The sequence below is a fragment of the Panthera leo genome, chromosome F2 (genome assembly GCF_018350215.1).
Source record: "Panthera leo isolate Ple1 chromosome F2, P.leo_Ple1_pat1.1, whole genome shotgun sequence".
Classification (NCBI taxonomy): domain Eukaryota; kingdom Metazoa; phylum Chordata; class Mammalia; order Carnivora; family Felidae; genus Panthera; species Panthera leo.
Genome location: NC_056695.1, coordinates 19,886,027 through 19,909,490, shown reverse-complemented (window position 1 = coordinate 19,909,490; position 23,464 = coordinate 19,886,027). Strand labels below are relative to the sequence as shown.

General features: G+C 40.6%; 1 protein-coding gene across 1 annotated transcript in view; it reads right to left on the bottom strand.

Moving 5' to 3' along the window:
* The window catches only part of SULF1 (sulfatase 1), a 177,906-nt gene extending 154,939 nt beyond the window's left edge, over window positions 1-22,967 (bottom strand). Inside the window, exon 1 of the mRNA XM_042923558.1 lies at window positions 22,436-22,967. The gene's annotated coding sequence lies outside the window, so the exon portion shown is untranslated. The remainder of the gene's footprint in view (window positions 1-22,435) is intronic.
* Between the last annotated feature and the right edge of the window lie 497 nt (window positions 22,968-23,464).

Genomic DNA, 23,464 nt, shown 5'->3' with positions numbered 1-23,464 from the left:
TAGGCAGTGTCTCATCGGCTGGTTTTCAAACCGGATTCTAAGGAACGCGAGGCTCTCCAGGAAGTGCTTTAGGAATCTTTGGGGAAGAACTGGGAAAGAGGACACGTGTCGGGAGGCCAGGTAAGTTGGGCTTGGCCCCAGTCATTGGATTCAAAGAAAGAAGCTTCATTTCTATCTGTTTTATAGAGTGACTTTAAGTTTTGTTTGAAATAAGGGTTTTGCTACTAAAAAGTTATTTTAAAACTCTTGATCTAGGGGCTCCTAGGTGGCTCAGTAGGTTAAACATCCGACTCCTGGGGGCACCTGGGTGGCTCAGTCAGTTAAGCTTCTGACTTCAGCTCAGGTCATGACCTTGGAGTTCACAAGTTCGAGCCCTGCGTTGGGCTCTGTGCTCCAGCTCAGAGCCTGGAGCCTACTATGAATTCTGTGTCTCCCTCTCTCTCTGCACCACCTCCCCCACTCATGCTCTGTCTCTCTTTTTTAAAAATAAAAAAACATTAAAAAAATGAAAAAAAGAAGAAAACATCTGACTCTTGCTTTCAGCTCAGGTCATGATCTCGGAGTTTTGTGGGTTCAAGCCCCACTTTGGGTTCTGTGCAGGCAGCATGGAGCCTGTTTGGGATCCTCTGTCCCTCTCTCTGACCCTCCCCCACTTGGGCTGTGTCTCGAAAATAAATAAATAAACTAAAAAAAAACCCAAAAAACAAAACCAACCTTCTTGATATAGTTTAACTTCCTCCTGAAAAAGTCCAGAGAGATTAAATGTCTTGCCCCAAATTTTATAATAGGCCCAGCATTAACTTCAGATGTCTAAGCCCTTTCTGAAACCACTGGCCTCCCTGTACCCTTTATCTCTTTGCTTGTTAAACAGCAGGGAAAGTGAGAGATCATCTGACCTGACTGTCTTTCCTGACAGAATTCTTCATGAAAAATGGAAGGCAGAAAAACACCTTGGCTTCAGCAAGCTAGACCGTTTTCGGCCATTGGCTGTAAGTCTCAAGTCAGTCAATATTCACCTCGTGACAAATTAAAATCAAGTGAGGAATTAAATATGTAATTTGTCTGGATGGTTTAGGACCCTCTTCCCCTTCTCATTCAAATCAAAGTGAGTGGCAAAGGACGCTTTTGCATGAATCATCTTGCTAATTATATAGGCTTGGCTTGAGAGCACTCACTAGAAAACTGTTTACATCCCCCTGTTTATTAATCCAGTCAAAAGCAACTCTTTCGAGGTGCCTGGGTCGCTCAGTTGGTTAAGTGTCTGACTCTTGGTTTTGGCTCGGGTCACGATCTCACAGTTCGTGGGTTCAAGCCCCACGTCGGGTTCTGTGCTGAGGGCGCTGAGCCTGCTTGGGATTCTCTGTCTCCCTCTCTCTCTGCCAGTCCCCAGCTTATGCGCATGTATGCGTGAGCTCTCTCTAAATAAATAAATAAATAAACATAAAAAAAAAAATTAAAAAAAAGCAACTCTTTTTACAAGAGACACGGTGTGTGTGGCAAAGACATTTTTCTTGGAGGGGCCAAATATAGCAAGGGAAAGTGAGCTCCTCCCTTCCCTCGGCAGGCGGAAAGGCTCCCCACCTGGCCAGCTCCTCTACAGCTGCCCCAGCTGCACTCCACCTGGTCCCCAGCCTAGTAAGTCTCACTTCCCTGCCAGACCACACGATCCTTGAAACAAGCCAACTGTATCCCGCCCTGGAATCAAGGTACACTTCATCCTCTTGTTACTACAAAGCCTACCACACCCCCCCCCCCACACCCCCGCCCTAGCCTTTTCTGTTTCACTGTGTTCCCGAATGCAACCTCTGTGTGGCTCTACAGGCGTGTAGCGTCTGCCTCCCCTGGGCTGGTGGTCTATGTGATTGACAAACCGCTGTTGTTCCCACATGTGCAGTGTCGGACATCCTGCGTCTGGTCATTCTAGAACCTCTTACCCACGGGGTGAAGAGGAGGTGAACAAAACAATGACCAGACATGAATACTGATACTAAATGGAATTTTGCAGAGAACTGGTGCCAAATATCACATCCTTTGGAGTTTTGCTAAGTGTCAGGCTATTTGCAAATAGAAATGAGTTTTAACTGAAATTATGTCAGCCAGAACTGACCTTTATTAATTTCCAGGCCCCAGAGCTTTCCTGTCTGCTCTTTTTAATTTTTATCGTTCTCACCTGGAGATTTTTGGGAGTAACAGCATTGTTCTCTTTCCTGAGAGGACTTAACTTTAGCCCTGCCTGAAGGCAAAAGAATAAAAAGATGACCCTTCCATTCCTGTCATTTAAATCTCTACTAACTGCATTCTTTCTGTAAAATGTAGCAGAAAGAATTTTTCCCGTCTCCACAGCCGAAGAGATTATAATAAACAGCTCTTTTTTCCCTCCATTTGAAACATTCCAATATTAATATATTTCCAAATTCTGAGCCCTAGAAACAAAGCTTTAGATGTAATTTCTTTTCCTATTCATGAGATTTACAATAGGAAGGTCGTGTTTGTACTAGATTTTGGTTTGAAATTAATCTTCTTTTCTCCTCGGCATTTCTATAGAATCCAGGCACTTCATTATTTCACAGTCATTTCCAAATATTAAATGCTTGTCATTCTTGAGCAACGATCTAATCTTCCCTTTATGGGTGGAGAAACAAAAATTGTGGAACTTGCAAATCATTGCCAGGGCATAGATCACTGTAAAGGTTATGGCTACCCATTGACTTTCTTTCCTCCACACATTCTTTGACTACAAAGTAAAACTGTAAATTGTTCCCTGAGCGTCATGTATGGCATCCTCTGACTATTAGGATGTATTAACGAAGAGCTCATTTGCATTCTGCCTTACAAGAGACACTTTATGGAGTAAATAAATATATTCGAACTCCACAGCCAACCTCAACGCTGAGGCTGTGCTATATCATCACACCCCCTTTTCTGGCCTGTGCCTCGTACAGATCAGAATATATTCTCAGTTCAGTTGAACAAGGGTTCATTTAACCCACATCTGCTGCTCATCAAACCTCTATTTTAGGAGCGGGGAGTTCTTTTTCAGAGATAGATTCTGTCTGGAAGGTCTACGGCGGCAAATAGTCCTCATTAAATTTCACAACATTTTACCAACATATATACAGTACCCGCTTTTATGTGATTATAGAACCCAGGCAAAACCCGGCACCCCCACTTCAAAGGATTCCTCACTTGACTAATTCTAAAGAGTAAATTGATTTTCTCATCATTTGTTGTATTTGACAATAGAAAAGCTGACGCAGCAACATTGCTAACATAACAGCTCATTTCTATTCAAGGGGAAGGAATTTGCGTTAATATTCTTAATGACTGGCATCTTTATGAGAAATGTGAAATCATTTATCCTTAGCAATAACCTGACTAGGATTAAAAAGTACTTGGTACTTAGAACGGAAGTCATCTGTCAGGAAAAATTATTTAGACTGATGCAAATTAACTGAATAAATTGGCTTCCTAATTATGGTGTATATATTCAAGTTTGTTAAAACCGGTTTGAACTAAAGCATTTGGAAAGGATCTTTCAAGAAGTGATCTGACATTCTGTTGGAGGAAAAGATAACACATTTATGTCACATTTCCTCAGGACTTCTGGAAATGATTTAAGAAGCCAGGACATGTAAATCAAAGGAAAACACATTGAGTAAGCATGTATGTGTCTTGCTTATTAGGAACGGCAATAATGCCTTACAGAAAACACCGAGCGGCGTGTGTGTGTGTTGTGCCCTAGATTCCAAATCAGCAGTCGTGCTTTCCTGGGGGGTTGTTTCCACCCTGTCAAGGCTGGCTTGGGGGTGAGCCCAGGGGATGAGGCTAAGAGATGAGCACTTCAGCCAGCCCATAGCAAACAGTGTGCAGACCAGTCTGTATTCTGTAGGACTTGTTCCACTTTGATACGCACAGTGTGCCGCACCAGTTAGCAAGTTTTTATTGGAAGCTCGGTCTTCTCTTCCTCGCCAGCTTCACAGTGAAACTTCATCTAGCTTTTTACCAAAAAAAAAAAAAAAAAAAAAAAAAAAACAAAAAACTAGTAAGTTGTGGGAAGAAGCACTTTACCAGCATTTGAGATTTAATTAGTCTGGGGGAAGAAAAAAGGCGTAAATTGTAGAAAAATGTAAACTGCTTTCACGTAATTAATGACCCGGTTTTACTGTTTAGCATTTATATGGAACTTTCTTTTGAGAGACAGAATTGATTTTTGGAGACTTGGGTCCAATTCCTAGCTCTACAGGTGTGTAATATTTTCATCTAGCTCTTTGCTTACAACTAGAATGACTAATATAGGAATAACAAAGTCTGAATGTGAATAGCAGTGTCTATCATGTGCTAAGTACTCAGTTATCGTTCAGTTTCTCCTCCTTTTTCTTTTTTTTAAAAGTTTATTTTGGAAGAGAACGAGAGTGAGCATGAGAGGGGGAGGGGCAGAGAGAGAGAGAGGAAGAAAGAGAGAATCCCAAGCAGGCTCCACACTGTTGGCACAGAGCCCAATGCAGGGCTCAAACTCATGAACCAAGAGATCATGACTGGAGCTGAAACCAAGAGTCGGATGCATAAGCAACTGAGCCACCCAGGCTCTCCTCCTCCCTTTTCTAACAGTCTTTTAGGGAGTTCGTGTCCTAAGCATGAGTTCAGTATTATTTGCCCTGGGCGAGTAAAAAATCTATTCCTTCTTTCAGTAAGCATTAGTGAAAGGGTGACCCTATAAACAGTTGCCTAAGTTTCCGTGTTTAAATATGAATATTTAATTATGTAAAGGAAAACAATAGGGTTCTCTCAAAGAAGGCAGTGCTTGATAATCATTAATAATAACACGAATGTTATTGTTGTGACTTCAGCCTGGGGGACAAACAGTTATTCAGGGGATTAGGTAAACTCAGGGAGTTCGGGTTTATGTTAGAAATCCTCAGAAAGCTTTTGCTAGAAAACAGTGGGTTAGAGAGACATAGAAAATATGAACAGAGGGAACATCATCCAAGAAATTCAGCATGTGCCAAATTCAGATTATCCCCTCCAGTCTTTTTGTGAACAAGCGGAGGAATAAATTGCGTATGCAAAAAACATATATGCCAGAGAGAGGAGCTGGGGCAAAGCGCAGGGGTGCAGATTGGGCTGAGAAAATGGAAGAGAAAGCAAGAGGTATGTGAGACAGAGCCCTGGACACAGCTAGTGCAGAGTTTGCACTCTTTGGGAGATGCTGGTTAGACGATGTCCGGAGACTGAGACAGGAAAAAGTCTCGTTCTGCAGAATCTGCAAGTACCCATGTCTGGGGCTGGCAGGTGCATTAGTAAGAAGAACGAGAGGCTAAGAGCCAGAGCCTGAGGCAAGGATGATGGACAGCAAAGGGAGTGATAATGGGCAGTTCCCGAAAGGAATTGCTTTATGCTTTAAACTCATGCCAAGTTAAATAACCTGAGACCTGATATGTGACTGACTTCCACGAATGCAGTTTTTACCCTGAAATTTCCTTACACTGCAGAAAGGTTAAGTTGTGCACTTAAGGTGTCCGTGTGCTGTGCTAGGGTGCAGGGCCAGGACAGGGGTCGTATTACTAATAGAGGAAGGAGGAAGGTGAATGTGGTCTTCTCAGCTCAGCTAACCGTTCTTATTTGAGGAATAATGTATACAGATGAGTATTACCAAAACCTTTGGAGTGGGAAGAAATCACAAAAGGGATGGCTCAAAGCGTGGGTTGGAAGAAGAGAGGGAAAAGTGTGTGTCGTATATCCCACCACCTGTCTTGAACTCCTCTTTTCTCTTCCTGGTTTCTTCTTGTGTCACTGCTCAGTGGGCACCTGTCAGGGCACCTTAGAAAGCCAGCTGGGTTCACCTCTTTTTTCCCCAACTGGTTATAGCAAAGAGAAAAACTCATAAAGTCCGATTAGTAGTGAGACTGGGCATCTCTTTTTGTCATATAGACAAGAGATGATAATCCAAGAGGTTATCCAGACGGTCAAAAGCCGTATCTGTCAGATTATCGACAAAGCACTTCAACTTTCTAGGGGAAGGCTTTTTAAAAAAACGAAATTTGTTTTCTGTTATTATTCTTTTTTTCTGGCTGTGAAAGGTGTGCTTTGCTGTGAAGCCAGGTTTGGTGAATTGAACCAATTTAATTTTTAGGTCTTATGTTTAACTATTTAGATCATGACATCTTAAAAGCTTTTTAGAGAACTCCAAACATCATTCATTCATTTAACAAACATTTATTCAATGCATAATGTGTGTTGGGGGCTGCTGCTGATGTAAATGAGATGTGGTACCTGCTTTTTCATACATTTGCTTTTCCATACAAACTATGTTCTTGGAAAGAATTCTGTCACTCACAGAATTAAAAAAATTACTGACGTATGATAAAGAAATTGGTTTAAAATATCATCTGAGCTTAAAGAAAAAAATGGGAATGTGGAATAAGGACAATTTAATTAATGATAGGGGATCTGGAGTACTCCAGATGCTGATTTGATCCCTATAGGTCAACCATATCAGTTAACTTAGTCAAGCTCTCAGATCCCGTTTCGTTGTTTGCATCATGTAGACTCCAGGTCATAGAGTTGTTGAAAAAAACTAAATTCGATAATGTATATAAAGCACTTACTTGTACATGGAAGGTAGGTACTTAAGAAGTCTTACCTGTTATTATACATTATATTAGTAAATAAAACATAGGCATCTTTTTCAGTCATTTTGTTTTGTTCTTTAAGAGAAGGGTTTTTTTTGTTTGTTTGTTTGTTTTTTCTATTGCTAAATACAACATGAGCCCAAGAAGTTTTAGATATATGGTCATTAGGGTATGAAAAAGCATTGTAATGTCAAGAGGATATAATGGAAAGAGTAGTGGTTCTGGAATTTGAGGACTTGAGTATCTGACTGTAGAATATGACTCTGCCATTTAGTAGCTATGAATAAGAATGATATGTTACCTTAATAGCCTGTTTCTTAATCTGTAAAATGGGTTCAATACAGCCTGTGTTATCAACTTCATCCAAGGAGTTATGAGGACCAAATAAAGTAGAATTGTCAAAATGATTTGTAATGGGTAATATAATAATAAGTTGTCCTGGGCTATGGTACTGATTACTGGTGATTGATTGGAGAAAAGTGTGGTTGTGGTTTCTAAATACTTTAAGTGGAAATTACTTTTCAATTTATATAGAAATAAATTATAGGTTTGTGGGAGGTGTGGAGAAATAGAAGACCTGGATCCCATTCTCCACTGTGCCTCTGATCAGCTCTATTTGTGTATGTGAATTATTTAACTCCTCTGTGTTCCTGTATTTTAAAAACTTTTGTAAATAAAAATTTGTAAAAAAAAATTGAAAATAATTACCAAAAAACAAACAAACAAACAAACCCACTGAGGCTTGGAGAATTGAGCTACCTTGTAGAAAAGTAGCAAGATAATTTACTCAGATTCATCTATTGTTAACAATTGACCCCAATTCCTTTATCAATTGCTCACTTGCTATCTCTGCCCCCCACTGAAATATATATGCATGTATTATATATATATATATATATTATATTATATATATATATATAATACATGTATAATATATATACATAATATATATATATATATTTTCCTTGAACTTGATGAGAGTAATTTGAAAACATCATGGTCTTATACCCCTAAATATTTTTCAGTATATATTGCCTAAGAATGTGGCTCTGTTTCTTATTCTTTAAAAGGGGCACAGATGCTTAGCTGTGTGACATGCTCCACAGGGTTGCCGAAATCAAATAAACAATTGAAAGCACCTTCAGGGCACTTGGGTGGCTCAGTCAGTTAAACATCTGACTTCGGCTCAGGTCATGATGTCATGGTTTGTGAGGTAGAGCCCTGCGTTGGGCTGCACTGTGAACGTGGAAACTGCTTGGGATTCTCTCTCCCTCTCTGTCTGCCCCTCTCCCACTTCTGTTCCCTCTCTCTCTCTCTCTCTCTCTCTCAAGATAAATAAATAAACTTAAAAAAAAAAAAGAAAGCACTTTGGAAAGGTATACATTGTTATATAAAATCAAAGGATGTGCATTTCCTATACTGGGAACAATCCAATTACATAAAACTTCAGAGGACTCACAAGTTGTAAGTGCAGTAGAGTACAAACTAAGAAAGTCCATTGCACATGTCTGGAACAAGATGAAGACTAGAGCTAACTCAAGAGTCTCTGTGATGCGTGAGAGAAACAACAAAGATGCTCTCACACTTTGCAACATAACTTTGGAATTCTATTCCTCCTGCAAAGACTTGAATCTTTACGCTGTTTTTTACTTTAACAGTTTGCCATTTTGTGTGGTATTTTTGGTAGAGATTATGAGCATGTTTGAGAAAAGGTCACAGAAACTCAAGGGCATTTGCTGCTCAATGGCAGGACCATAGAGCTCTAAGGGTTTAATAAGAGCTCAGCTTTATTTCTTCTGGTCCTCCCTTTAAGTAGTGAACATGAGCTGCTTTATTTTCATTATAGACAACAGCTGAAATACAAATAGGAAAAAGGAAAGCATGTTTTACAGAAGAGTTCAATGTATAGGCTTAGTCGAAAATAGTATGAAACTAAGTGTTCGCATGAACCAAAGAAATAATCTTTCATAGAATCCCTTTTCGGCATTTGCTGTAATAATACGGTTTAGCTATGTGACAAACAGGTAATTATTCTGCCACATTATCTTTGCATTCTCTGCAGAATTCTTCCTTTCATCAGAAGTTGTAACACTGGTAAGTTCAATTTCTTTATAATTCCAACCAGATTTGCAATCACATTCTCCAGTGGAGTGAAATACGACCAATAACTTGAAAATATTTATAAAAATACTGCTTTTCCGGTCGCATATTTCTTTCATTGCCCTAAAAATCATAATGGCTTCCTTTAGATACTTAAAACAACAACAAAAAAAGGAAATCTAGAACACGTTTTAGGAACAAAACTATTTTTCAAAAAGTCAAAGCCACACTTAAGCATTCTAAATTCATCTTTTATTTTGAATTATTAAATTGTTATTCTTTATAATACAACACAAAAAATGTAAGTTAATGACTAAGCAATACATTTATAATCCAATAATGATTGATTTTACTTCCTTTATAAATAAGTCAGTTTTCAACATAAATTATACAGATATATAATGGTATATACACTTGTGTAATTTATTAAGCTATGAAGAATATTGCTTTTAGGCTTCTCTTGGGAAAATTGCAGTACCTGAGTAAGAATTTCAAATGTTTATTTCTCAATGAGGTGACGTTTCTGAGGAAAAGCTCAACTGTTCTAATGCTACAGTTTTCCCCAATATTGAGAAAATGTGATGTTTCTTGAATCGCTTGAAGCACAGAGCAGTGAAAAAGGAGTTAGAAGACACGAGTTCTAACACCGATTACTCCACTTACTAACGCTTTAGACTCGGGCTTGTCTTCTCTCAGATTCAGCTTTATGGGGTGCAGAAATATTTGCATACCCAAATATTTCAAATTCCGATGATTTAGCTTAAGAAACGATGTTTTGAAGGGATAATGATTACTACTGTCATCATCATTTGGGTAGGATCCTTTTAGTGTAGGTTAGAACATGCCTCTACAAAGAAAGTTCTCTATACTAACACTAGATAATGTTCAGATCATCCGTAGCAACAGTGCTTGGGTATTTTTGTTAGAATGGATTTTCTGCAAGGAATATATCCAATAAATGCTTTTTCTGGTATTTGTTCCAGTCCCAAGAATTCTCGACAGTACCTGATTATTCATCATAGCATTCAGCAAGAGGGTCCATGGTCACAAACAAAACTGGGCTCATACCTTCACATTTTTGTTAGATCCTAATGTACAATAGACCTATGAACTCCCTTTGGTCCTGGTAGAATTTCACTGACATGCACTTCTTTTTTTTTTTTTTAATTTTTTAACGTTTATTTATTTTTGAGACAGAGAGAGACAGAGCATGAACGGGGGAGGGTCAGAGAGGGAGACACAGAATCTGAAACAGGCTCCAGGCTCCGAGCTGTCAGCACAGAGCCCGACGTGGGGCTCGAACCCACGGACCGCGAGATCATGACCTGAGCCGAAGTCGGCCGCTTAACCGACTAAGCCACCCAGGCGCCCCCTGACATGCACTTCTTGATGAAGCCTAGCTTGTAGAAGTTTCTCTGGTAAGAATGACATTTGTGACTTTAGGCGGGTCTCTGAATACCCACCAGGCCTCAGTTTCCTCAGATGTAAAATGAGGGATTTTACTTAGATGACCTCTAAGGTATACCTCTAACCTTCTGGGTTTCTATAGTGTTTTATATATCTTTCCTGGAAAATCTATCCCTGATTCTAAATTATTTTTTAAAACTACAAGAACAAAGATCTGGTAGGTTTGACAGAATGTGTGTTAATTTCCTTTTTCTTTTGCGTAAGTTAAAGCCTGTCATCTGACTGGCTAATTGTCCTACAACTGAGAAAACTCCTTAGCCAAAGAATTTTTACAATCAAATCCTACTGTAAAGTTAGAGAGAGAGAGAGAGAGAGAGAGAGAGAGAGGGAAGCAGTATGATTTACTATGGAGTTTATAGGGCATTTTAATTTATGCTATGCAGCAGATAGTGGATATATTCATTCAGGTGGCACAAGTCTACATATCTGTCACTATCTCTGAAATGCTTGTCTAGCCATAATTTTACAGGTCCTTAAAAACAGAATTGTCACAAACTCCTCAGTTCAGCTCTCAACAGAATTTAATTGATAACATAGAATCCTGAGTGGCTGGCATGTGAGTGTCACCCAGCTATACAATTTCACAACTAATCAAGGAAGATGGGAATTCGAGTTGGCCTATTGTCTATTTGAATCTGTTTCTGGATGGAATCCAGCTGGCTCAAACGCAGCCCTGGAAAGTGATGTGGGCAGAAGATGGAAAAACATTTAAGCCAGAGAACCAGCACCTAAGATAGAGAATTACCTGGCGGAGCTGTGGATTTGTTGCTGATTAGTTTGCTAAAATTTCTCAGTAACCAAAATGCAATTTTCTATCCCAATTGTCCTTAAAAAATCTATGAAGAGTAACAATAAATGCAAAATTGTACCTAATTAAGAGCTAATATTACATGACAAGATTTTAAGTGGTGACAGAGCACCTATGAGAAGTAATAGGTCTATCACTGGAATAGTTAGGGAAAGGAAGTTCCATGGAGGGAAGGGGGTTGATTTTTCTTCAAGGATGGGTGAAATCTGGAAATTCAGAAGCATGATGAGAGGACGCTGTCAGCCTGGAAAACAGTAGGAGCAAATGCTTAGGAGTGGAAGTAAGTGATGTAAATTAGCTGCTGCACCGGCTTCATGAAGAGCAGAAAGCGTATGTGGAAAGTGGGGTGGTTCTAGTGGGAAAGATTATGCAGGTCCTCGGATGCTGATGTTTTATTTAGACTGGGCGCTGTAGAAGGTTGAGAGATGGCAGTTTTAGGGTAAGAGCTGACATGGTGAACCGCGCGAAAGGGAGGTCGGTTTAACAGTGGTATGTAAGTTGAGTAGGAATAAGGAAGAGACAAAGAACAGAGCTCGATGTAGAAGCATAAGGTGATGCAGAATTGAATTAAAGTCCTTCCCCTTTTCCCCCACCACGCCTTCTAATTTCAAGGAGTCTGTTTTATTTATTCAGGCCTGTTTTAAGGAAGAGCAGAGTTTGCCAGTAGCCGAGAATAATGTAATCTAGGTGGGGTGAGGGGAGGGCAAAATAAAGGCAAAGAGGTGGTGGGCAGCGTGCTCCCTAAAGGCTAACTGATGTGCTCAACATCACATGGCTAGTGGTAGCCAAGCTCTAGAACCCAGACGTCCAATGTTTTTTTCCACTGAACCACCCTGCCTCTTTTCCCTAACTATAATACTACTGCCATTATTCAGCAAATTTTATTTCATTGCTAGCAACATTTGAATTCATTACTTGCTCAGCATGAAATATGATTGACCTGAACCAATGAGGCAGCCGAGTGGTATATTCTAAGCTTCCACAGGGGTTATAACAACGGAAAAAACAATTGTAGGAACACCTCCAATTCCACTTCTGAGACTACCGTCGCGGTTGATCAGAATGGTAGATCAACAGTGAGAAACGAAATGGCTATTGAAAATAACAATTGCTATACGTGAAGCACAATACAGGGTATTTCTCTCTGCTTTTTGTCTTAATTTTTGTGTTAAAAAAGTGACTCTGACAGAATATATTTTGACTACATTGACATTTTCCTGGCTTCCTCTCCACTTAATCTTTTTTTTTTTTTTTTTTTTTTTTTTTTTTTTTTTTTTTTTTTTTTTACATGAGGACCACACCTCTCTATTCAATATGTCTTTGTCTCTCTGAGGCAGGTCTGGAAGTTGAACATGTAGGAGTAGAATCCTGAGTTGAAGTCAGGATTTAGGTGGTCTGAAATTAAGTTTAGGAATAGCAGCTCATGTTCCATACCCCAATCTCCAAGCAAGCACACTAGCCCATTGACCTAAGGGGGTACCAGATGAAGAGATCTGACCTGGTATTAAGCTTGGCAGCTAAGCCCAACTTTTGTGCTTGCGGCAGATGACGTTTATTGATCTAACTGTGGCGCTTGTGTATTATATCTTTTCCCCTTGGTTCATTAAACGGGATGTCTCATGAAGTACCAATTAAATCATTAGCCATTAATAGCTTTCAAATATAAACTGGCTCATACCAATTAGACCATCATGCATGGCAACCGTGAATGAGAAATGGATTACAGGTGCTGTTACTTAGGCTGGCATTTCTCCCATAGGAACCAGGGAACATGGTTCAGAAAACTCAGTTGAGTAAAATAAAACAGGCCAAAGTCTTCATTAAAAACTTGAATAGCACCCAAGTCTCTTTTGAGGAACCGAAATGCTGTCACGTCTCCACAGGTCAATGCTATTCCCACTTATTTCTAGTAATAAGACTACATTTTAATTCTAAATCTTGCTGACTCAAGTAGTGTATTCTTTCAATCATGCTGCCCCCCAACATCTAGTGCCAGAGTTTGAAATGGAAAATACAGTTTTCTATTTCTAATAAAATTACACCTAATCCTGGAAACTATGCCCTGATTTAGTACAAAGAAGTGACTAAAACTCTTACTATTTTGAAGAGGGTCTTATTACGACTTATGTGGCTGAAACAAATAAAATAAAAGGGCAAAGGAAGAGGGGATAGAAAGAAAAGCAGGGGATGGGGAAACCTATCCCAAACCTTAAAATTAAGAATGATTTGTCTTTACGGTGAATGAAGAAGGGAGTGTCTATACCATTTGTAAAATAAGTCATTCATACATTCTGTGAAAAGGTTGTCCAACTCTTCTATGGTAGAATTTAAAGGTTTATGGACAGAAGCAACTCAAATATTTCATTTCTTCTTGCCTCTAGATTCCCTTTTAATTATATGTCTCTCTCCATCAGCATTTTCTTAGTTGGAAGAAGAGAATTATAGGTATTCTGTAGAGGTAGTTTGTTATTCTGACTTGAAAATTTATTACGTCCCCAGAGTTTAAGAACACTAGACTTGTTATTTGGCCAACCGTTTTCTTAACCTGAGAGAAGATCCTTTTGATCCAAGGAGGAATATGTTATTAAGAAAAATCACAGTTGTGCATTCCATCTTATGTATCACTGATGATCAGGAAATTCGATTTCATGTTTAAATTATAAAGTATTATAAAGTTATCCCAGGCATAGTTATCAGTTTACAGATAACAGAGAAACATTTATTCCACAACGACCATTGTTACTTTGGAAATTTAGAGTGCTGCAAAATGGAAATTCTACTTCCAGCACCCCCATTTTCTTATGTGGTGTCACCATTCCCCTGTTCCCTGGCTTTGATACATCAGTGTCACCTTTGTCACTTGTCCTCTATTTGACCAATCACCAAGTCGTTGATGCTGTTATTTTATCTCTTCATAATGTTTCCTACTACCCATCCTTTCTTCATTCTCAACATCATCACTGGGACTGGGCAACATTTTTTTTTTTGTTTTGACCTTTGGTCTTTGTCTTGTTCCAATTGTCTTGTTGTCTCTCTTCTCTCTTTCTCTTTCTCACTTCCTCCTTTCTTGAAAAGCCTATTGCTTAAACTTCCTAAGGTACATTTTAACTATAAAGTTCAACTTGTATACTTGAGATGTCGTGACACATCTAGAATCTAGCTTAATGTAGCTCTGACGTGACATGCTTAATACAGAAGACAGAGAGTAGAGGCATCAGAGGACCACACTCTACTCTTCTTCTCTCTTCTTTCCCTCTATCACTCCTCTTTTCTCCCTCTCTCCCTTCCCTTCTTCCTTCTCCTCTTTGTCTAGTGCCCTCCTTCATTGTATTCCCAAAGCGCATCTATACAAATGCTCTGATTCAAAATGCTGTGTCTTGATTTGAAAATGACATACCTGGCTTAAGTCCAAGTCCTTGCTGAAGAGGAGCTTTCCACCATCTTGGAAAGATACAGCCCTGGGAACGCTTACTGTGGTCTAATCCCTGTGTTAAGCATCTTACTTTCATTATCTCACTTAACCTTTATAACAACCCTTTGTGGTAACCATATTTCCATTTTATAGAAAAGGAAACTGAATGAAAGAGAGGGTCAATAGGCCCCACACAGTTTGTAAAGGATAGAGAAGATTCACTGCTCTGATTCATCTGCTTATGATCTGGAGCAAAGTCTTGCCCAGCTAAGGTTCCCATTCCTCCAATAGGGGGCTCTGTTGATGTCCTTTTTATTTTATTAGACCTTAACAAGGGTTATTTAATCACCACATTCTTTGCATTACTATTAAACAATTGCTTGTGTGCATGTCTCCCCTCACAGCTAAATTAGATATTCCTTTAGGGCAAGGATGGTGTCCTTTATTATTTTGCATTCCTCTCCGCATTGGGACAGAAATGCACAGGAAGCTCTCAAATACATACAGAATAGACAAATTAACAAATCGATGGAGATTTCTTAAGCCTGTTCCTTTTGGCTCTATTTAGATTCTATTTAGAAGGCACATTGTGGCCGTTCCTTAAGGCATCAACTCAATGGCTAAAAAGTAGTTTAAGCTGTTTGACATTGAGTATATCCCCCAAATCTCTTTTACTAAGTATAGATATTATATACGAAAAAGATGGTGATAACACATGTGGAGACTTTAGGTGTCTCAAATAACAAATATTACATCACCTACGCTTTTATTCATCTGCTATATTCAGAACACTTCTTTCTCTTAGCAGCATGAAGCTTTCAAGAGGAAAAAAGGATCACATGATTTGCAGGGGCCTCTTTGCTGGGATGCACTTCTTATACATGAAAGTTAAAAAGCTGAAGTTTCAAGAATATCTGGATGCAATGCCAAGCACATCTGTTTACTCAGAACTTCTATTCAGGGGAAGATTGATTATTGGCAGGTGAAGGTTAAGGGGGAAGCTTTAAACTGGCAGGAAGTCTATTCAGAGGACATGTTATATTATAGAGAGGTGATTTTGGTGCTAAGCCATATTAGTGATATGAGTTTGAAGATAATATCCACAGGTGCACACTCCTAAATTAATTTAATAAATGCACACTTGGCATGCAGTTAATCTTTTCTCACCATGACTCTGGTATAGCTGATATCTTAGAAGAGTCTAACTTGCAGTTTTATTTTAAATTACTATAGCAGGTGTTATAACAACATACGTGAGCTACAACAACAAACCACAAAATTGGACAATAGACAAAACTCTCTGTAATTCAGATTTCTATTTTGTTTATTAGGAGTGTTCTAGTATATTGCTCAGAAAACTGGGACAGCTCTTAGGCTGGTATGTTTCGGGCTTCTTTCATCAAGGGAATGGATTCAGAGGGATTTTCTTGAGTTCTTGAGACAAACTTGGGTTTTTTATGAAGTGAAAAAGTTCATAGAGTATTAGCCTTATTCACAGATGGGGAGAACTGTAACACAAGTCATAAAAAACTAGTCAGGGTTTCAGTTCATTGTAGCAACAGAACTAGTATCTAGAAACAGCAATCTGTAGCTGAACTAAAGATCTGGGCAATGCCAATGACAACAAATAGATTAAAACTGAGGAGAACACAACAGAAGCAAAAATATGTGAAGGTAGGTAAAAATCTATGTCAGAGCCAGGAGCTCACGAACAGAAAAGTCAATGATGGTAGTTTTATAACGTACTCGGATACGTGAGAAAACAAGTCCCCATCTGACTAATGGTACTCTTCTCTTACAAAAATGTCGAGGCTTGCTCATGTGTTTACTACCCAGATGGACGTTAGAATCCTTATTTTACTTTAAGCAGTCATCCGGGCTCTTGCCGGTTCCTGAACTCTGTTCCTACCACTAGCCATCTAACCTTGTGTGAAAATTTGATTAGTATCACACAAAATGTGGAGATTAATTTTGGGACACTTTACGTCCTACAATGAATTTTCTTTTTTCTTTTCTTTTCTTTTTTTTTTTTTTTTTACCCAGAAGCACAGTGTGTCTGTTCATTTCTTCAGCCTAGCAATTTAACATCAGTCTCACCCACTACAGTTAAGTGGTGACATGTCCCAGTCCCTGGGATTCACATTTTAAAACATGAAGAAATATGTCTCACAGATTTGTAGCTCTGTGGTTATAAAGAAAATCAGAGTATAAGAAAAAGTCCTACCTTTGAAGGTGAAGTAGAGACCTCCATTTTTTTTTAAATTAACAAGGTTTAACACATTGTCGTGCAGTAGTACAAAGATCATATACTTTGGGGGCAGAGGGAGCTAGTTTAACTGAAGCAGCCGAGACGAAGTCAAGCAACATAACTGTTAATGAAAGTTCTATGCACGTGTTTGCCGGGGATAGGGAGGGATCTCCAGAAAGGCCTCCTTGCCCTTTATGCTAGAGGAGTTTCTTTCCTCTCCCTGGCCTGGGGCAGGTGCACACCAGATGATCAGGCTTGGAAAGAATATCCTTTGATGTATCCCAAGATCCTGAAAACTGAAATTGAATGACCAGTGTCCACAGATATGTTTGGGAGGTGGCATTCAGTGCTTTGTTAGATAATTTCTCAGTGAGCTGCCCTTCTGGGGAAAGGACACAGAGAGTAGGCTCGATGTTTGATGGTGGGTGCAGTTTGGGAAGAGAACCGAGCTCAGGCTGATTGCTTCCAGCATTTTGTTAAATTTGCTTTGGAGGTGAAGGACAGCAAAGGTCCAAGCCCCTGGTTTTGTCTAAATGGTATCTCGCTTTACCAATTACTTCTGGAAGCTTGACCTGACTCCTACAATGTTTTGCCAAGTTATTATTTCTTTCTAAATAGTGGGCCAGAAGGAAGGAAGAGGAGCACATGACCCTTTGGTGAATTCCACTCCCTGCTGGGGTCCACCGCTCGGACCCTTTGTTCCCCCAGTGCTGCAGCCCAGTGCCTGCTCTTTATTATCCTTTAATGCAGGACCCAGGACTCTGCTCCTCCCTGCAAAGTGTATTCAACTGTCACCATTGTCCCCACAGATCCATTAACTCAGTTGCTCCATGCCAAAAGCAGCCACCCCTCCGTCTCCCTCTCCTACTTCCTCTGCCCTCCCTCTGTCTCCCTCTCCTTGCCCTCTCCATCTCTCCCCACCCCTCCCCGCCCCTGCTTTTGGTGAGAGTCTTACTCTCTTGATCTTTCTTCCCCTTCCCCCCCTGCTTTTGGTGGCAGAAAAGGCTACCTACAGACACACCGTAAATACATAAAATCAATGACTAACATAACTGAGATGAACACATTCACGCATCCTGGATCTATATCTATGTACGCACCTATCAACCTCCTTTCTGTCCCATTTATTGCACATGCGCCAAGCCAGTGCTTTGTGTGTTTTCTCCACAACATCCTCAAGGTAAGTACTTCTGACTCTGTTTTACAGAGGAGGGGGCTGAAAGGCAAGTCACCGTCCAAGGCCACTCAGCTACTGAGTGGTTGTCCCTAGATTAGAACACAAGTCCACCTGAACTGAAGACTGTACTCTCCCGCTTTCAAAATCGTAGTTGAAATTTTATACCATGAGGGGCAGCTAATAGATGTAATTTCTACCATAGTTACAGAAAGCTGAAATAGATGGAGATTTGTCATTGTAATACTCAAACTTCATTTGGGGCAATAATTTCGCATTCTGTTTAGGTGGAATTTGTTCTAAGCTACCCCAAAATACAACCACTCAAGTGTCATCATTTTGTTTTTCTTCTCTCTCACGGGGGGAGAAGACTCTTAGAGCTGGCAAACAGCTCTAAAGTGGGGTAACCAGAGAGAAAAGTGCCTTGGATGTTTGAATGTCCCTGTGAACTAGTCAACACAACTATTAGTGTCTTCCGTGGGAAGTACAAGTAGATCAAGCCAGTCCCTGTCTTAGGAGACCTCCCCCTACCTGAGGAGTCAAGGGAAAAATGGCAAAATAGAAAACAAGATAAAATCAAGGCGGTCGTGCTAAGTGCAACCCATACATAACGAATGGTCAGTTTCAAGGGAAGGAAAACATCCCTGGGAGATGTGGTAGTCAGTGGAGGCTTCTTGGAAGGGATGGGACTTAAGCTGACATTTTTGAAGGATGAAGTTAGAGAGATGATGTGTGTTCTACACAGTCTCACAAACATAGAACCCGAAGGAACAGTGCCCGTGAGGGCAGACCCTCATTTTGCAGACAAGCTAGAAAAGTAGAGAGGTTGCGGTAAGAGAAGAGACCAGGAAGCAGGGATGGGGGGTGGGGATGGGGTTGGTGTTGGGGGCTGGGGGGTGAGTTGAACTGGCCACTTGGGCTGCAGGGAAAAGGAGGTTTGGCTTGTACTTCTGTAAGGATTTGGTGGAAGATGCTGTCAGAAAGTTGGGACCAAGGAACAGATGGCCAGCATGTCATGTGAACTTCATTCTGTGAGTAATGAGGGTCCATGTAGTAGTTCTCAGCTCAGAAATGCTTTGATGGAAGCAGAGTTTTAGGAAGCTCAGTCTGGACCGGTGGATGGAAGAGGGAAATGGAGGCAGGCGGACCAGATAAGAGGCTGTTGTAATGATCCATGTGTGTGATGCAATCATTGTACTGGAGCGGTGGCTGTGGGCCAGATGTGGGAGATGTTTTAAAGGAAGGACTCACAGAATTTGACGACAGATTAGCTACGGGGGTGAGGGGGCTGTTAGAGAGAAAAAAAAAACCCAACAGGCTAATTCCCCTCCTTCCTAGCATATTGAGATAGAATTGAAAATATTTTAAATAGGAAACACATTTCAGGACAAACTTTTTCCAAAAATATTTTCTTTCAAACGCCTCCCCCTGCCAGGGATCTAACCTAAAGTAAAGGTAAATTTACCATATGACCATAGAATTAATTTCATACATGGGCTTCTTTTCCCTCAAAGTCAATAATGGTGATAAAAATAATAATCTATTTAGAGTCAGCACCTTAAACATTTTAATCCCCTTAAACATACTCCACACTCTCTACACAAAAATATTGTACAGGGAAAAAAGAACCAGATGTCCTGACCTGACCCACTGGTTGGCCTCAACCACATGGCAATGGGTGGAAAAGCTTAATACTCAGTGTCACAAAACTTGCTTTATAGATTCGTAATGTGTAAACCATTTTAAGTCTAAAATACAAAGGAAGCAAGCCCCTATGCATTCCCATATGGATATATAATTAGGAAAGGAAATGCAAAGTGTCACTCTTGACACTTGTCTCTACTAGTAACTATTACAGTGGAAATGACCACAACAATCTGCCCGCAGTCACATAAATTTCCTTAGAAGTGAACAGAGAGGAGCCCTTTTAGTTCTTTGATGAAGGTTCCCACTCACAACTTAGCATGAGCTCAGTGAATATTTGGATTGATGTATGTTAGTTTTCCACTCGACCATAAAAATGGATTTTGCAACTTACTGAATCAAGCTTTCAGATGGCTTTTCGCCTCTGAGATTCATCACCTGACTGCGTGCCTAGATAGCAGGATGCATCAATAGTGCCAGTGGAGATCTGCACCCCCCCGGGCCCCCCCCTCCCGATTCTGTTCCCCTTCACCAGGAGGGACAGCCTTGGTGCTCAAACACTTTTACAGCTGTTGCAATACTGATGGGAACTTCATGTGTGTTACCAGCGCAAGTGCTGTCAGGAAGAAACCAAATGTCAAACGGAGGTATGTAGAAGTCACCATAAATATGTCTCTGAATGTTTACCATCTGGAACCGTAGATTTAGATTTTGACAAGCAACTGGGATTGCCCCGTGGGCACTGTCTTCTAAGCAGAGCCTCTTAGCTGTGCTAAATAACTTCATCGTACTTTAGCCTTGTTGGGGGGATGGACACACCACTTTGCCTTCTCAAGGTGTGAATTTATTATTTCTCAACATTCCCTTTTTTGCTTCCATCCCGCCTAATCCTGCATGCAATGGGCTTTTGGGGGGGGTGGGTTTCTTCCATATTGTCAAAGTCCTGGGCAGGCAGCCTGGTGGTCAGTCTGCGACATTAGCGACATATGCTTGTGGGGCTCCATGGCTAAATGAAACTTGCCTTTGTTAGATGCCATCACACCCATCTCCATCCTGTGAGCAGAAACTTTACTTTCTTCTGAAATACTTCTGTGAGAGTGAAAAATGGCATTGGTGGTCAGCACGATACCTGCTACACGCCGTGCGTGTAGTGCTCCTAATCCTAACACAACCCCAGATATCAGTTTGCCTTTCTGTCTTTATTTTTTTAAGCCCCGGTTCCATTGTAAAGCCAAAGTGGAATGACTGGAATTCCAGAAGACTTCAGCTTATGAACTTAGTCCTATTTGGGTTATGTAATATTGGGAACCGGATAATACTCAGTCGTCATAGCTGCCTGCTTATTTATGAGGATAATTTCGCACTGAAGGCTTTGAGACCAGAGAACACTGTGAATAACAACTACACACCATGCTGAAGTGTTGTTTTAATCAGAACTTTTAAAAAAGAAGATGAAATAATATAACTGGCTGCAAAAAAAAAATGTATAATGCAACCTGAAACATAATTTTACAAGCATCTTTAGGCAGTTGAATGAGTACAAAAATCACAAAGCACTAGCCATAAATCCTGCTGTTCAGCCTATTAAACCGCTCCCATTTCAGAATAGCTTATATACAGTATTATTCATCAGATTTCTCACCTGCAGAGGGTAAGGACAGTGTTGGGTTTCTCTAGCAAATGTGAGAGTCCGGTAGACACAAGAACTCTTGAGCACCACAGGTATACGAACATGAATGTAGGAGGGCAAGTCTGTTAGAGTGCAGAAGAAGTAACTCATTGACTCCCCTAGCTCGGCCAAAAATTTTAAAAATGAAAATTTTATTTTTTGATCCCTGTAAAAATAAGGCGTCAGTTTGAAAGGCCTTTTTTATGCCACACATTAAACGTAGTGTATAAACCCCATTGTTTCATTCGGCTCAATTTAATTTTGGTGGGTGCTTTTGGCAGATTGGTCCCGTTAATAGCTACTCACATAGATGATGGCAACTCATTTTCTGTTGCTCCGGCACCGGATGACCATTCATTTCCAGTGACTAATTTATAATTAAAGCCTTTTTTTTTTCCAATGTTTGTTTATAACCCAGCCAGAAAATCTATTTCCATTTAATTAACACTTCAGATAGCCTGTTTGAAACCTATAAATGTCGTGACTTTAATGATCCATCACAGAGATGCTACTTTAGTTTTCAATGACTTGTAAAACTTTCACAAACAGATCTGCAAATGAATTCCCTCCATCTGCTTCCCTGCAGCTGCAAGAGGGATAAACTCCGTTTAAAGAGCATTTTCCTACTTCCTCCTTTTCTGCTTTTCTTCCAACTCTGAGCATTTCTGTTTTAAAGCCGATCTATCAGCTGCTCAGAGGGCAGCCTCTTCTCTCAAGGAGTTTTCAGTCGCCAAATTGTGTTAAAAACACTTGGGTCCGTCATAAATCAGACATAATGCATGTTTTAAAAATCGGGCAAGGAAGCATTTCCACCTCTGCCGGCAACTCAGTAATAGACTCTTATGGGGGGCTTTATAAAGTGAGGCGTAAAATGCAACAGTTCGAAAGTGAATTTTAATTCTGAAAGCTAAAATAAATGCTCTCTCGGCCTGATGCGTCCTTTATGAACAATCCGTAGCTCCCGCTTCGGGTAGGTAAGGAGGGCATTAGAGAGTACGAATGCCGCTCCAGAAGGCGTTTTCTCAGCTACACCTTCAAGAGCAAGGCATGGGGAGTGTTCGCTCTATAAAGACAGCCAAGCACCCAGCTCCTCACTGTTATCTGTCCACCGTACAATAGCAGCATTGATAGGAGAGCAACAACTGGCTTTGACAAGTGTGCTGTGCTAGCATTCCATTCAAAACTATGTTCAGAGAGAGAGGGAGAGAGAGAGAGAGAGAGGGAGGGACGGAGGGAGGGAGGGAGGGAGAGAGGGAGAGAAGCATTCAATGTCTTTTACTTTACCTGAAAAAACTGCCTTTCTTGTGGCTGCAGCAAATGAATTCCTCCTCTGCTTCCAAAGGCAAAGTAGCTCTCTTGCCCGCAACTCTCACTTGGAGAAGACCACACAGCTCCCTGCTCCTAATCCCCACTCGAATGTGATGACACACACTAACCCCAACCATCTGGTGAAACACGTCCTCAAGCACTCAGCACGGTGGTGTGTCAAGACGGGCTGCCCAATCCAATTGCTGGGGCTGGGTGTCTCTCACCGACTGGAGGCTGAGGGCAGGACTGAAACTGGAGGTCTGAGAACTCCCAGTCAAGTAACCTGAGATTTCAGAGAGAAAGGACGGCTATAAAGAGGGGAGGAGTGGGAGGTGCTAAAGAGAAGGTGGAGGGAATGAATTATTCCGGTGGCCAGTTGTGCGTTACTTTTCACAACTCCTTGTGCTCCCCCGGGGACGACTGGGACCCTCCCGGGGATGCACTGAAACACTAAAAATCTTTTCCTGGCCAACCTAGCGAGGGCAATCTTCTCAGTGAGGCACCCTCCCTGCACGCACCACCACCACCCCCAGGAGAGAAAAGATTCATCCTGCCATACTGATAAAGTGTTAATGTAGGAGCAGTTTGCACTGAAATGTGACATCTGCATTTTGAGATCTAAACTCCTACCTTCCTTTGATTAGATCATGGCTGCCTCCAACATTCCAGGGAGAAAGGGGGTGGGGGCACAGGGCTAAGAGCAGAAACTTGTCTATTCCCACGTACGGCTCTTCACCGTTTGCCACAGGCTGAACTTCAGAAATAGTCCACGAAAATCATTTTAGTTTCTACTCATGTAAAATAGCACGCACCCCCATAGATGAAGGTGGCTTTTTTAATCACTTGCTGCTTTCACAGACATCTCTTTGTAAAAGCACTTGGTACTAGAGGGCTGCACTCTGTCATTGATTATTTTTATTGGCTTCTAGTTAATTGCACCTATAATGTCCATATAGCTCAAGCAGCTCATTAACAATTTTGCTTTGAAATGTTTTCAATTTTTGG